The sequence below is a fragment of the Passer domesticus genome, chromosome 6, assembly GCF_036417665.1.
Source record: "Passer domesticus isolate bPasDom1 chromosome 6, bPasDom1.hap1, whole genome shotgun sequence".
Lineage (NCBI taxonomy): Eukaryota > Metazoa > Chordata > Aves > Passeriformes > Passeridae > Passer > Passer domesticus.
Window position 1 is genome coordinate 13,181,697 of NC_087479.1, and position 13,561 is coordinate 13,195,257.

A 13,561-nucleotide genomic window follows, 5' to 3' on the forward strand; every position below is an offset into this window, starting at 1 on the left:
TCCAGGTGAGTGCCCTGACTTGTTCGATAGAGATTCATGCTCAGTCTTGCTTTGGCCAAATGAATCTCTAGATGTTTCTTGCAAAATGAAACTGATTTGGAAGGAGGACTGAAGACTCCCACAACAGCTTCCAAGTCAGGAGCAGCAGGCATGCAGAGATCCTCCAAAGATGGCAGCATCTCCCAGCTGAAGTGTGGGTTCTGTGACCCTGTCTTGCACAGGAATAGCCAGCCAGGGAAAGAAAACAATGTGGGGAATCCCTGCTCTCTCCCTCTTCCCTTCAAGGGAAGTGTGCCTAATCCCAGGGGAAAGGTTGACGTTGTCCTAAATCAAGCCATGTAAAGCCCTGAAGAGGGTGAATCTGTGTTCCTAGCACTGCAGTTTCACGTGGGGACATCATACAAAGGCCATGTCATGGGATGAGCACCAAAAAATGTACCATTAAGCCACCAGATTCTGCAGAGATGATTTTGCCTTGCACAAACACTCCTTCATCTCCTTGTGCCTCAGTTTCTCATGAATATATTTCTCCCACTTTTCATACAGCCTGTTTATGTTGGTGTCTACCTCTATTACAGTGAGGATGTACATCTTCCAGTAGTGCAAAGTGTTCATTTCAATCAAAGATTTGCACATATTTTCAGAATTGATAATAATAATAATCAGTAACAAAGAATTCTCTCCTCAAAGTAAAATTCCTAGAAATAGGTAACAGAGGGCAGGTTTGGGCATTTTGTTTCAATGCAGGGCAGTACTCAAGCTTGAGCTGGATTCAGTAAAAGAAGATCTGACCCTAAAGATTAGTTCGCTGAGCCATAATCACCAGCCTGAGGCTGCTAGCCTAAATTATCTTCTTCTAGCACTTATTTTGATTTGGCCTAAATGAATTGACTCTATGGTAAATAGATGCATATGGAAACATAGGTTTCTCTTAATAAAATAAGGTACTAAAATATTATGGCAAAATGTTTGTCTGGGTAGTGAGATCATACACTTGCCTAGATTCATTCACTTGAGTACTGAATATTTTCTCAAATATCCCCTAGTGCATATCTGGCAAGATCTCAAAACATTCTTAAAGCAAATTGTCTTTGGTCAATAAATACCAGAACAGAAGTGTCCTAGAGAAGAAGATTTATGATATGAGCAATACAAACACACCCATAAATCAGAACAGGAACGCTTTCAGGTAGCACAGTCGGCATTTATGCAAATCACAGTAAAGGCAGAAATACACATATAGGACTTTTAACCAATGACTTACCCTTCAGTGTCTCACATTAACTAAATAAAAACCCAGAATTTTCTTAGGGAACAAAACCCATGATTGCAACTACCTTAACTATATTGTTTTATCTGTAGATAATAATTTGCTTTTTCCTTATTTTCCCTGGGTTGGTGAATTGGATGCCTCAGATTTGTAATTATAATATCAATAAGGTTTCAAGGTATTGCAGTCTTAATTCATTGCAAGTCTGCATTTTCTGAAGAGAAAATGAAACTATTTGTATTGACAATAAACTGCCTGTTGCCCCCTTCCTTTTCCCCCTGGGGTGCCTCAGCTCTCCTAGTCTGGCAGGTAGATTTAGAGCAGGGCAGGCAGTGTGACCAGAAAGTGTGTGGGGGTAGGAGCAGCAGAGTCATTACCAACAAAGGGAATTGGGCTGCAAGGGAAACAAGGCAATGCACGAGGTGTGCAGCAATAGGGCTGACTGTGGTGAGAAGCAATGCACAAAAACTCCAAGCAGAACTCAGCAGCCCGTCAGGACACAAGGGAGATTAAAGCAGGTGTGTATATTAATGCACGAGACATATAAGTAAAGGGACCAGATAACTGCCTTTGCAGCTCCAGCAGCTCTCACAGTCCCCTAATTCTTGTGCTATCACCATGTGATACATGGCTTTGAAGAAGAACACAGTCACATGGCAACCCTATATTTTACTGCTTGTGGGTAATTTTCTTGTCCTGTCAGAATCGAGTAACTTTGTCTTTGCTATCAATGTGTGGTCTAATGCATATATCATGTCAGTGCTGCACCAAGCTGACACACGCATTAGATGCCCTGACAGTAAACAGGAAGTAATCCAAAGTTATTAGGCAGAAAAAATATAAAGAAGCCTGTAAGCTCTTACATTGCAAAGCTATCAGCAACTCCAAGATTTTTTCCTTGTTGCTTCTCAGTGTTGAAGACTATACATATACAAATTAAAAAGCTTTCTTTTCAAAATCTGTAAAAGAAGAAACAGCTACATATCCCGCTGCTGAAAAAAGTAGGGCCTAGGTGAACTCTCCAAAACACACATTGGCTGTTCTAAATCTGTCCCTGATTAATGATTTTACTTTGGAAAAGGATTAGAATCTTTCTACAAAATTCACATTTTGTAGGCCTCCATATTGTCCCTGTCTGGTAACTTTTTACAGCTGGAAACTGCATTCTAACTCTAAAACTGGTTATAAAGTTACTGCTGTTTTATCTGTAATCAACTATTTTTCTCCCCTTTCAGACCACTATATAACTGTACAATTTTAAACAATTGTCGCTGGAAGGTGCTCCAGCCCTGTAAATATCAAATTACCTGAAAATTTGTCTCTGTACCTCCTCCAGAATTAAGTAAATAGTCTTTAATTTGCCAAGAGCCAGTCCTGGAAGGCATTTGTGAAAGCCATTGTGACAAGGTAAGGGTGGATAAGTCCTATGGCATTTGAAGGAAGAAAGATGAGACGAGGAAAAGCAGTAATCTTCAGGCAAATAAAAGGTAGAAGATTTGGCTGTCCCTGTAGGCACTTAGGTGTTGCCTGTCACCACCAGATCTTTCAAAAGGTAGCTTAAAGAAAAAGAATCGGAAATCTTTAGACTCTTATTCAGGAACACTAAAATTAAGAGAGATTATTGCCCTACAGTTCTTTGAGGACAGAAAGATATTTTTATGAGGAAAGACAGCTTTTAACTTTGACAACACCATTATTCAATGGTGTGAAATCTTGTACCACATTTTAGACAGGCCAGGAGGTTTTTGTAAAAAAAAATTCCCTTTCTTAGGATCTTGATACCTTGGTAATCAAATCAGTACAACAGTTAGACAGGAAAACATAAAAAAAGTAAATAAACAGTTTAGAAATTAGGAAACATAGACCATTTTTTCAAATATCTAAATATGCATATTCCCTTACATTACCTAAAATTCCTTCAAAAATTATTATTATTGAAAACAGACTTGCCTAGTCTGAAGTCCTGAGTTTTAAAAGTCCATTGCACGCTTATTAAAGACACATTTTTTACACTGAAAAGTCTCCTTTTTGTGTGTAAGAAGGTGTGGGAGTACATTTTGTGCTTGTGTAGTTGAGACCTGGACTGAAAAATAGTCATGTGCTGCCAGCAATCCATGTGAGTTAGGTCAGATTTTAATCTCTTTGTACAGGGGCCATGTTTTTTTATCTGGTAGTGCCTACCTCACTTCACGTGGTGGGGTAGGGTAATCAGATAGGGTATCTTTAATCTGTGATCTAATACATCTGCATGTAGGACATTTTCCATATTAGCAGCTTTTGTAAAAGACCCTTTTCCTCTCTGGAACCCCTGAAGCCTGTCTTTTATCATTCACACCATGTCTGCAGGAGAAGGTCAGGCATGGACTATGGAAAGACCATCTGATAGTGGTGAATTTGAGGCAGACTGGGCAGCAACCCAGCCAAGAAACACAAGAAAATTAAATCAGAATAAAACTTGTTTCCATTCCAGCCCTGGACAAAGCATATTGCCCATGGCTGAGATGAAGGATGCCTTCCATGCTGGAGGATGCTTGAAGCTCTTGTGGAAACATATGGAGCAGGGGCAAGTTTTAGTACCCTCCCTAATGCTATGGTAGGATTCACAACTTGCAGGTGAACTTGAGTATTAATTTGAGGGTTGTGAAGTGGGTGTCCTCTTATCTGAAGTTCAGCCAAATCATCATGAGCTGGAAATTCCAATGACTTTAAGCCCTCACAACATTCCTGCTATTAGTGTTTTACCACAGTGGACTACTTCAAAAAAACTAAAAATATCCAAACCCCCCTTCAAATCCCACTGAACTCTGTTGGAAAAAAGGCCTGAGTGAATAACAATGCTTTGGGTTCATTTTGAGTTAAGGCATGGTATGATTCTCATTACAGTTAGGTCTGGGTAAACTGGTTCAAGTAAATGATCTTGTGTTTCCAGCTTTGCAAGCTCTTGGAAATAGTTTAACTTTTTTCCCCCTTTCCCTAAATTTAGTTTAAAAAAAAAAAGAAGCGAAAAAAAAAAAGCTCTACTCATGGCTGGAGACACTTTCATGCCAACTTTCACCCTGGAGCAAATTTTTCATGCCTGAGTTATAAAAACCTCAGAGAAATAAGTGCTGATATGTTAGGTAAACATCAGAAGACCTTGAACTACAATTTTGCAAGGGGTGTTGTGAACCTGACAGGACAAAAGATTAATCAGACAAAAGCTTCTCTTCATAGCAGTTTGTCTTAACAGGGCTGTGGTGTCTTTTAGTGGGTAGATACAGACACAAGAGACAGAACACCTCTCTTCTGCTCATGTTTCAGCTTGCTGAGTGACCTTTAGCAAAATACAGTATCTGTAATACCCATTTTTGCTAAGATTCTTGGATAAAAATGCTGTGTAGTTTTTAAATATTGGCGTGCATTAGCATGCAGATTTGCTCTCCAGGCCCATTTCCTTTTCAGACTTTTATATTGTGGAATTAATTACTCGCAAAAGCATAAAATATTTTTGGTTTTTCTCTGTGTTCCTCCTCCTCTCTGCCTTTCTTAGCTCTTATAAACTTTCTAAAAATATGCTGAGAGTGTAACTCATCCTGGGTATAATTCCAGAGATGAAGCTACTTAGGAAGCAATCTTGTAGAAACATAAGGTGAGTTCTAGATATTCTGAGTGTGGGGATAGTAAAGGATTTTTGGAGAGGATTTCTTTCTCAGTTGGTTCTGCTATTTTTCATGACTAATATCTGAAGCAGAGACACAGTGGCTAATGCAGATGGCATCTACTGTATGTCCAGAACATTAACTTCTATGGTCATGTTTAGAAAAACTTATCAGAAACACAATGTTTTAATCACTGATAAAGCCTGTGGAAAATCAAAAACACAGAAGACCTTTGTAAAATGAAATTAATAATGTTTGTACAGCTACAGTTCTTTTCCAGGGGACTGGAATATTGCATAAGGATACTATACAAAAGAGAAGCTGAATGAAAATGCTTAACCTGTAAGGACCTTTCCTTCCTTTCTTCTCCTTTCCTTCTGTTTATAGACTGTCACATCTGTTTGAATGTTGCAGGGAAACTGAACATCCATCTCTTTATTATTTTTTTTTTCTGGTAAGAAAACAAACCTGAGAAATTAAAAGACTCTTGGCCTTGTCTCTTATTTTGCTCTTATTTTATAAAATGGTCCTTTCATACACCCACTTGAACAATCGACACACTCATTTAAAAGGGTGTAGGAGACATTCACCCTAAGAGTAAGGAAAAGAAAAAGAGAGATGTATCCACATCTGCTTTGTCTCATTCACAACTATTAAGCATGATAATAGTGGTTGATTTATTGTAAACATCAGTTTGCAGTTTATTAACGCTAAATTAAATTACTTTTATTTCCTTTGCTTATTTTTCACTCCAAAGAGACAAATGTATCTAGATGATTCATTGATTTGCATTGATACTTTGTAACAAAAATTAATAAAATTGCATGGATTAAATAAAATGCATTTAACATCTTTTAGAACAAAAATAATAAGACAAAATAAAAGTACACTTGGTTAAGTAAACTAATTAACCATTTTCTGGGTATACTTAAATAATGAGCCATCCTTCACATTAAACAATTGGCTTTTCACTAATTAACCAGAGCACTCAGAATGTTCTTGGTGTGTGGGTTAACCACCATGTTTTTTAATTTTTCACTCCCTGCACACCATTTCATTTTTTCGCACTGAGGCAATTTAAACAGATATATGTATATATTTTGTGATTGCCTTAGTGTTTCTCTTGCTAAAACACAAATTCACAACAATAAAAATGTTTCCTATTTTCAGCAATGGATACAGAGATAAGAAACATTGGAATATTACAATTAATTCCAATCAAGTCCATCATGTTTTAGCAGCATGATGAAATGCATTAAGATGAAATAATTGAGAAAATTATGGAGTATTTGAAGATTGATGCAACTTGGGTAACATTTAGAATTTGGTGGGGTTTTTTTAGGATAATTACTCTCTTACTTTATACTGTAATTTTTCAAAGGAAATTTAAGGTTCACATAGACATTCCCATTCCAGCATGTTCAAGTGTGGTAATAAAACTTTTCCTGCAATCTAGATGAGCGGAGGTTCATGACGGCAAGGGAGTGGTGCCAGTAGCTTAGAGCTTGAACAACATCAGAGCTAGCTGAAATCCTAACCTCACACTTTTCAAGTTTCTTTGTAAATCTGGAACCTCACATCTGTGAGATGGCAAGGGGATAGGCAGAAGACATTCCCATACTCTGGTCAGGTGTCTTAGCTTAGGCAATTATAATATTACATTTTCAAACTAAAGCTTATTCATACTTACTTCCTGACTTACTCTGTTATTTTTGCCCCAGCTTAATTGTAATTTGGAATTGTTCAATCCATAGTCTGAATGAAATTAAATAAACTTTGTAGTTATTTTCAATCACAGACCTATGAAGCATTTTTGAGTTCATGAACAAGATCTTCTGTCATTTGCCATATTGGATTTTAGCTGACTAAACCAGGACGTTTATTGTAATCACAGATTCCTCTCACATTGCCTCTTGTTGGCTAGATTTGGGCTTGCAAATGTTGCTAATCTAATGAACACTGGCCGTTCTCAATTTTTGACATTTCCAGAGCTCTTTCTCCAACTTCTGTGACATTTGATATCTGAAATGCTATCCTGTCAACATTTTTAAATCAACACCTGATGTCGACATAATTCAAATTCACTGCCTTCACTGGGCTTCCATCAGGGTTGAAGTTGGCCCATGAACTTAAACAAAGGCTTGCATTAATGTATTCCTAAGAAGTAATTTCAATTATATGTTGCAGTACCAGGCTACTTATTTATTATTTTTTTTTTTTATGCAGCTACTATTGCATGAATACAAGGATGATATGAAACCCATGGCTGTTCAACTTTTGTAGTTATTCTGAAATCCATGAAAAGTGGATAAATTGGAGAAATTATTCAGGAGCAGATATGTTATTTAGAAACATTTCTGTTGTGCTCCATCTGATTGCCTACTGTACTGATGACACAAAAATTTCAATGGGTGTTAACGCACCCAATGAGTACAAAGACAAATTCTTCCCTACCCCATGAAGTGCCAAGTTCCAGCTTTGCACAAAAACATTGCTAAATACAGCACCTTATGGTTCATTCACTAATTGTTCTTCTGCATAAGACATTAGCTCCTTCCACCACAGTCTGAGATGAAAGGTACTGCTATGATGTCTAGCCATGGGAGATCAATAAAGCACACTTTATATTAACAATAAACACCTCTCATTCTTTTCTCTATTCTTCTATTCTTTTATTGTCAGCATAAATTTTGTTTGAACAAAAGCACGATATCAAAAGGTTTTCCTTTTGGGTATCTGATGCAAGTAATTCACAATATTCTCAACAAATGGAGTTTTGTGACACTTTTGCACATTCTGTTGTATAGACCAAAAGACCAATCAAGTCCTTTCTCCCAGGAAGTGTTTTATAGGTGCAAATTGATGAAATATGTTGATAATACCTGCTATTTGCTCCCATTTAGTGCAGTGAATCTAAAAAAGCATTCACTTTGTGTTGGTCTAGAGGTTCATCCAACACAGTGTCCTTTCCCAAATGGTATCTTTAAGTGCAAGTGCAAGGAAAAGGTATGGTAAACACACGATCTTGCCCTGTCGTTCTCCCCAAACATCCTTTTATGTTCTGTTAATAGGAATTTCTGAGCCTGATTTTGTTCGTCTGTTTAGAAACCTATAGTTCTTCCACCTCTAGAACACACGTGAATATTCCTTATCCTTTTCTTTTGGCAAGGAGCTCAACTGGGCTGCTCTCTTCTGCATAAACCCTTCTTTTTGTATGCTTAGAGTCTGGTTTCTTTAAAGATCCTTAGTACTTGAACTGGAAGATAAACACAGGTATCTTGTCCTTACCCAAGCTCCTCAGGCCACTTGAGATTTTGTAGACCACATAGAATGGTCCTCATCATCTCAGTCATTCCTGTACAGAAAATATTCCATACTGAGATCCTTCAGACACATATCTCAAACTTTTCCCATTATAATTTTTATTAAATGGGATCTGAACCCCTTGTAGTCACTGAATGGCTAATTGTGGATTTCTGCTGTGGTGTGATGAGGTTTTCTTTTGTCTTCTCCACTCTTTTCTTAAGAATTCTGAACACATCATTTACTTTTGTGATGACTACTGACTTGATAGTTTTCATGGAAACGTCTTTAATATTTTAAAGATCTACTTTCTTCACTGAGTAGTAATGGTGTGAATGTAAGACAAGTTTTCCTAGTGTGCTTCCCTTTATATCTATCTATATATGTTAAATTTTATCACCCCAGCATTTACTCCATGTCATCCATGAATGCTGAGCAGTGCTGTTTTCTACAGAATTTCACAGGTGATCTTCACCTACTCCAAGAAAAGGACATTTATTCCTAACTTCTGTTTCATACGTGTTTCAAAATGCTGTCCAAAAGCTTTTGTTAGTTTATGGACTATTGAGGATTCTAAGGAAAAGAAGTTTTCTTTGCATAAACATAAATTTCCAGTGGGAGTTTAATTCATCTTGGAGGATTTGTAGTGGGTTTCTAAACTGAATAAACTCAAAACCACCAATTCAAACCATTTTGATAGGGAGTCTCTTGTAAAATCTCAGTGAAGTTTTCAGCCTTTGCATCTGCTAAATGACCAAAATGGTTTTAATAATCTCAACTCCTATGTAGGCCCTTAAATAAACAGCTGATTTACAAAGGTACTTAGTTGTTTGTAATTTCTGATAGCATTCTGGACAGTTTTTCTAATAAGTGCAACATCCTTTAACAATCCTTCATCTTTTTACAATAATATAAAAATGGAATTATGTTTAAAGCCTGTTTTGCATCATGGATATTACATCTTTGGAATTTTGCTCTTAATATGTGTTTGAGATATGCAGACTCTGGTGTTAATTTATTTCAGACAGAAAAAAATAATTCTCAAAATTGTTTTTGGGAGGTTCTTATTTCTTTCAGTAATTTTTAAATTAAAGGGCTTCATTTCACAGAAGTGACTGTCTTTGGGTTATGTCTCTTTGGATCTCTGTAAAATACTTAGCAGTATTCTGAGTACTAAGATATTTGAGTTAATTATGGAGTGTAAGTAAACAGATACTTTCTCAAATCATCCATTCTGCAAACTCAGGAAGGTATCTTGAAAATAAAGCTGTTTTTTCCTGTCTTCTCTCTTCTCCTTCTCCCTTAAGGGCAGTAAGGAGTTATGATATTACAGGTTATTAAAGTAATTATTTGGAAAGAAAAGTATTACTCTGGGCTGCAGAGGCCACATCCCAGGAACATTTGTGAAATTTTGTTGCCAGTTTGTGAGATTTACTTGTTTTTTAAGAGCCCATCTCAACTTACTGTCTATTCTTAATAACTAAATAAGAAAGCATTGTTCATCAAAAATTTTGTAATAAGAATTTATTTGATAATTTTGCTGAGGAGGCAGAAAGGTCTGACTTGATTTTATTGTTCTCTGGTTCCTTTTACTGAGTGACAGTGATATCCATAGTCACACCATCTGGATGCATTTCCCCTCAAAATGGCAAATTGAGCCATATAAGCAAAATACTCAACAGACTCTGAAGGAATGGATGTGCCATGACTTACTTGGTTCCAGGTTCTTTTGTTTAATTTTCTGGTATTCTTGAGGCCTAAAAGATGACACAGACCAGTCAGTTGCATACATTTTCTAATTAATGTAGTAATGTTAATTGTTTATGATGTGATATTCTGATGCTGGAAGAATTGTGGAAGAGAAATTCGGTATTTAGAATACAAGAATGTTCTTCCTCCTTTTTCCCTTTCTGTGCTGGGTAAATCTATTTTGAGTTCAACACCATGACTGCCAGACACACTCATCTCTAGACATCCACAAAGAAGATAATGTGTTCCCTCTTACTGTTCTCCTCTTTCCTGTAGATATCTTCCTAGGCAGAATACCACATTCATGTCTGCAGTTATAGAGACCATCTTTTCAGTGACATCAGTGGATTTGTGTCCACTAGACCAAGACCCTCAGCTGACCAGTAGGCTCCAAACTGCATAGCTCACACTCTAATTATGCAAAGGAAATGTAGAAGATACTAAAAACTATAAAAAAGTGTAAATTACATATGTATGATGCTAACATGACAGGCATCAAGGAAAACAACTGTCTTTATAATCTAGTTTGTGCTAGCACTATTTTAAAGGTAAATGTACATAAAGAAAGGGTGCATTTCCAGAATGTGGAGGAATTCAACATTCTTTATTCAAGAAGGTACATGAAATTTGCTTTGTCATGTACTTTAGAGAGTTGCTCAAATTGGTATCAACAGCAACCAGTGGCTGTGAACAGTAAAACCTTGCATGCAGAAGTAGAGCTGGGGATGGGGAAGCAAGGGAGGAGGAGCTTGAGTCCTTATAGTTGGTCCTGTGCTAGCCACTTCAGAGATCCCTTCTGAATCCATAGCACCATTGCTGCTCCAGCACTCATTTTTCATCTACTTCATATCCACAGTTGTCAGTGCAGCCCTCAATATGTTCTGTTTAAATTCTCACCGAATCTCCATGGGTTCCTCTGTATCTTCACACTGAGAGAGACAAGAGAGAGAGAGAGCAGCAAAGTGGTTAGAAATCTTCTGCCAAACACAGATGGTATCCTGATTGCTCTTTCAGCCTACCTGTGTCTGTCTGTGAAGCTGTGGATGTTGTGGACATGTGTGTGAAGAATTTCCAACACTCTCAGATCATTCACCCAAAGGAGAATTTCCATGTGAGTTTTAATATTCACCACATTAGTCAGCCTTGAGAAACAAATATGGCTATTTAAGGTTTATATCTGTAAAATGTGCATGTGTGTGAATGCACTTATAAGAAGAGAGAAGTAGAGGAGAAGAAAAGGAAGACTCCAAAATTACACAGTAGCCTGCTTTTAAAAAGTACTGACAAACGCGTTTGCTTGTACAGTGTAGGCAGTCTGTGAAAAATCCCAAAAGCTTTGGAAAAAAGACACACTGGCTTTACCTCATGGTATCTCAGCATGCTCAGCTATTTGTCCCTCTCCTCCTGAGGATATGGACACAGTGTGGGACACAATTGCATTATGGCAGTTTGACAAGTTAGTGCCTATCAGGTGACTTGTAACCAACCATGCAAGCTCTCTTCAGCTGCCCCATTCGTGAGATAAAATGCATTAACTTAAATTCACATACAGGAGATTTCACTTCCAAGACAGATCTTTAAATAGGTTTTGGCATACCTGGCAAAGCAAGCTGGTATCCTCTTCTCAGCACAGAACATATCCAGTGCAGCAGAGGACAGGGAAAGCTTCCTCCTTGCAAGAAAATAAATCAACCTACCAACAATGCATTTAGCATTTGGAGGAAAAATCTCTACTCAACTCCTATAGGTAATAATTTTGTAGAATGAAGCATGAGATTTGATTATCATCATTATCTTAGTTCATATAGCTCCAAAAGTTGCTAGTTGTCATGGAATTTACAGCTCTTAAAAAAATCTAGTCATGGTATTTGACTTACTGACCTATTCTGGCATGAAATTGTAAAATATGCCAATTCACTGTGAAAATTCAAGTCCCTTTTTTCCTCTATGCATATTACCTCTAGTTCAAAGAAAGGAGCTTTGGATTACTTACCTTCACCTTCTCTTTTTTTTTTTTTTTTTTTTTTTTTTTTTTTTTTTTTTTTTAATGAGGCACTACAAAGAGAAATGTTGGTTTTCACTAATGCTACTAATGCTGTTCAGATATGTTAATTTTTCAACCTTTCCCATTCTACTTGTTCTATTTTCCAAGCCAAATTCTGAAGGGGTCTTTGAATGGTTTGGGATCTTGATAGCCATTTCTCAATAGGGATGTTCTGAGAGGTCCATGTTGGACCTGACTGTAAAGCGATTATATTAGTAGAAAGAGGCACATCTGTGTCCAGCATGTAAATGCATAGGGATTCTTACAGTTTCCCTTTAGTCATTGCAGATCAGACTAAAAAAGATAAGAAACTGCATTCTTTTCTGGTACTCTGGTTGTGGATGGTACTTTTCTGTATCATTGGCTAGCAGAGTAATTAATTTGTATGGGCTTTAGACTTCTGCCATGGAAATAACACACATGTAAACAAGTAGATAAAAGTTTTAGGTCATCAACTCATACAGCACTTCATGTTCCTGCTGTCTTGTATTCCTATCTTCCCTCAGTGTCATGTGGTTTGACAGAGGGGTTTTATGTCCTTGTGTGTCCATGTTTTCACACACCTTTCATTCATTGATTCATTCCTTTCTTTTCTTTTTTTTTTCCTTCACGTTTGAGAGCTTCACAGGATGGTTGTCACAGCTGCAATTCTTGCTTGGCAGCATTTAAATGCATGCTAAACAAAAGTCTCTGTCTTGCCCATCTCAAATATAGGCAAGTTAGTTGATAAATAGCCTTATGCCACCCCAGGGTGTGATTATACTTTGAGATAGCACCACCCGTAGGATGGGTGAAGGCCCTTTGATTTTGGCCCTATGTCTAATCATGTGTTTTAACTCTTTCCAAGTGCTGGGTTTCTGTTGATCTCAGCAATTCTGTACATGTTACAACTGATATGGTTAGTGATATACCTGATAATGTAGCTGGCATCAGTGAAGGAAACCATTTGGTTGGGCTAGACAGAGCTGCACCAAGACTGCAGCCATCATTCAGTTATTATGCCAGATTATTGGCAAACTTTTCCACTGCCTCCTTTTGTTGTTTTCTGCAAAGCATCATTGTTGTTGAGAGTCATGATAATGACTCCATTGCTTTTGATTCTTGCTAACCTTAATGCTCTTGGTTTCACCTGGGCATGTAGTTATCAACTTTCTTGTTCCCTTTGTACCTCACAGAAAGAGACATGTAGTGTCCCCTGCATGCAAGTTCTGTTATGTTCCATTTTTCAGGTGGAATTTGATTATGGATTCCTGATGTTGGTCTTCAGAACATCTTTGAGAGTTGCAGGCACTTTAGTAAGAGGGCAAGTCTATATTCTACCCACAGCTTTTACTTGTTTCAGTTTAGATATTGAAAAGTTGTTTTAGTATTAGAATGAGAGAACTTAACACAATTCTACTATTGACTCCTGGCACAGTATGGTAAAGCTTTCACTTACAGTTTTTGTGCTTCCCATCTATGCTAATATACATTTACACAAGACTGACAGAGGAAAGTTGCTTAATGTAAATTACATTTTCATTGGCTTTAAGTCAGCTTTATACTATCAGTAAAGAG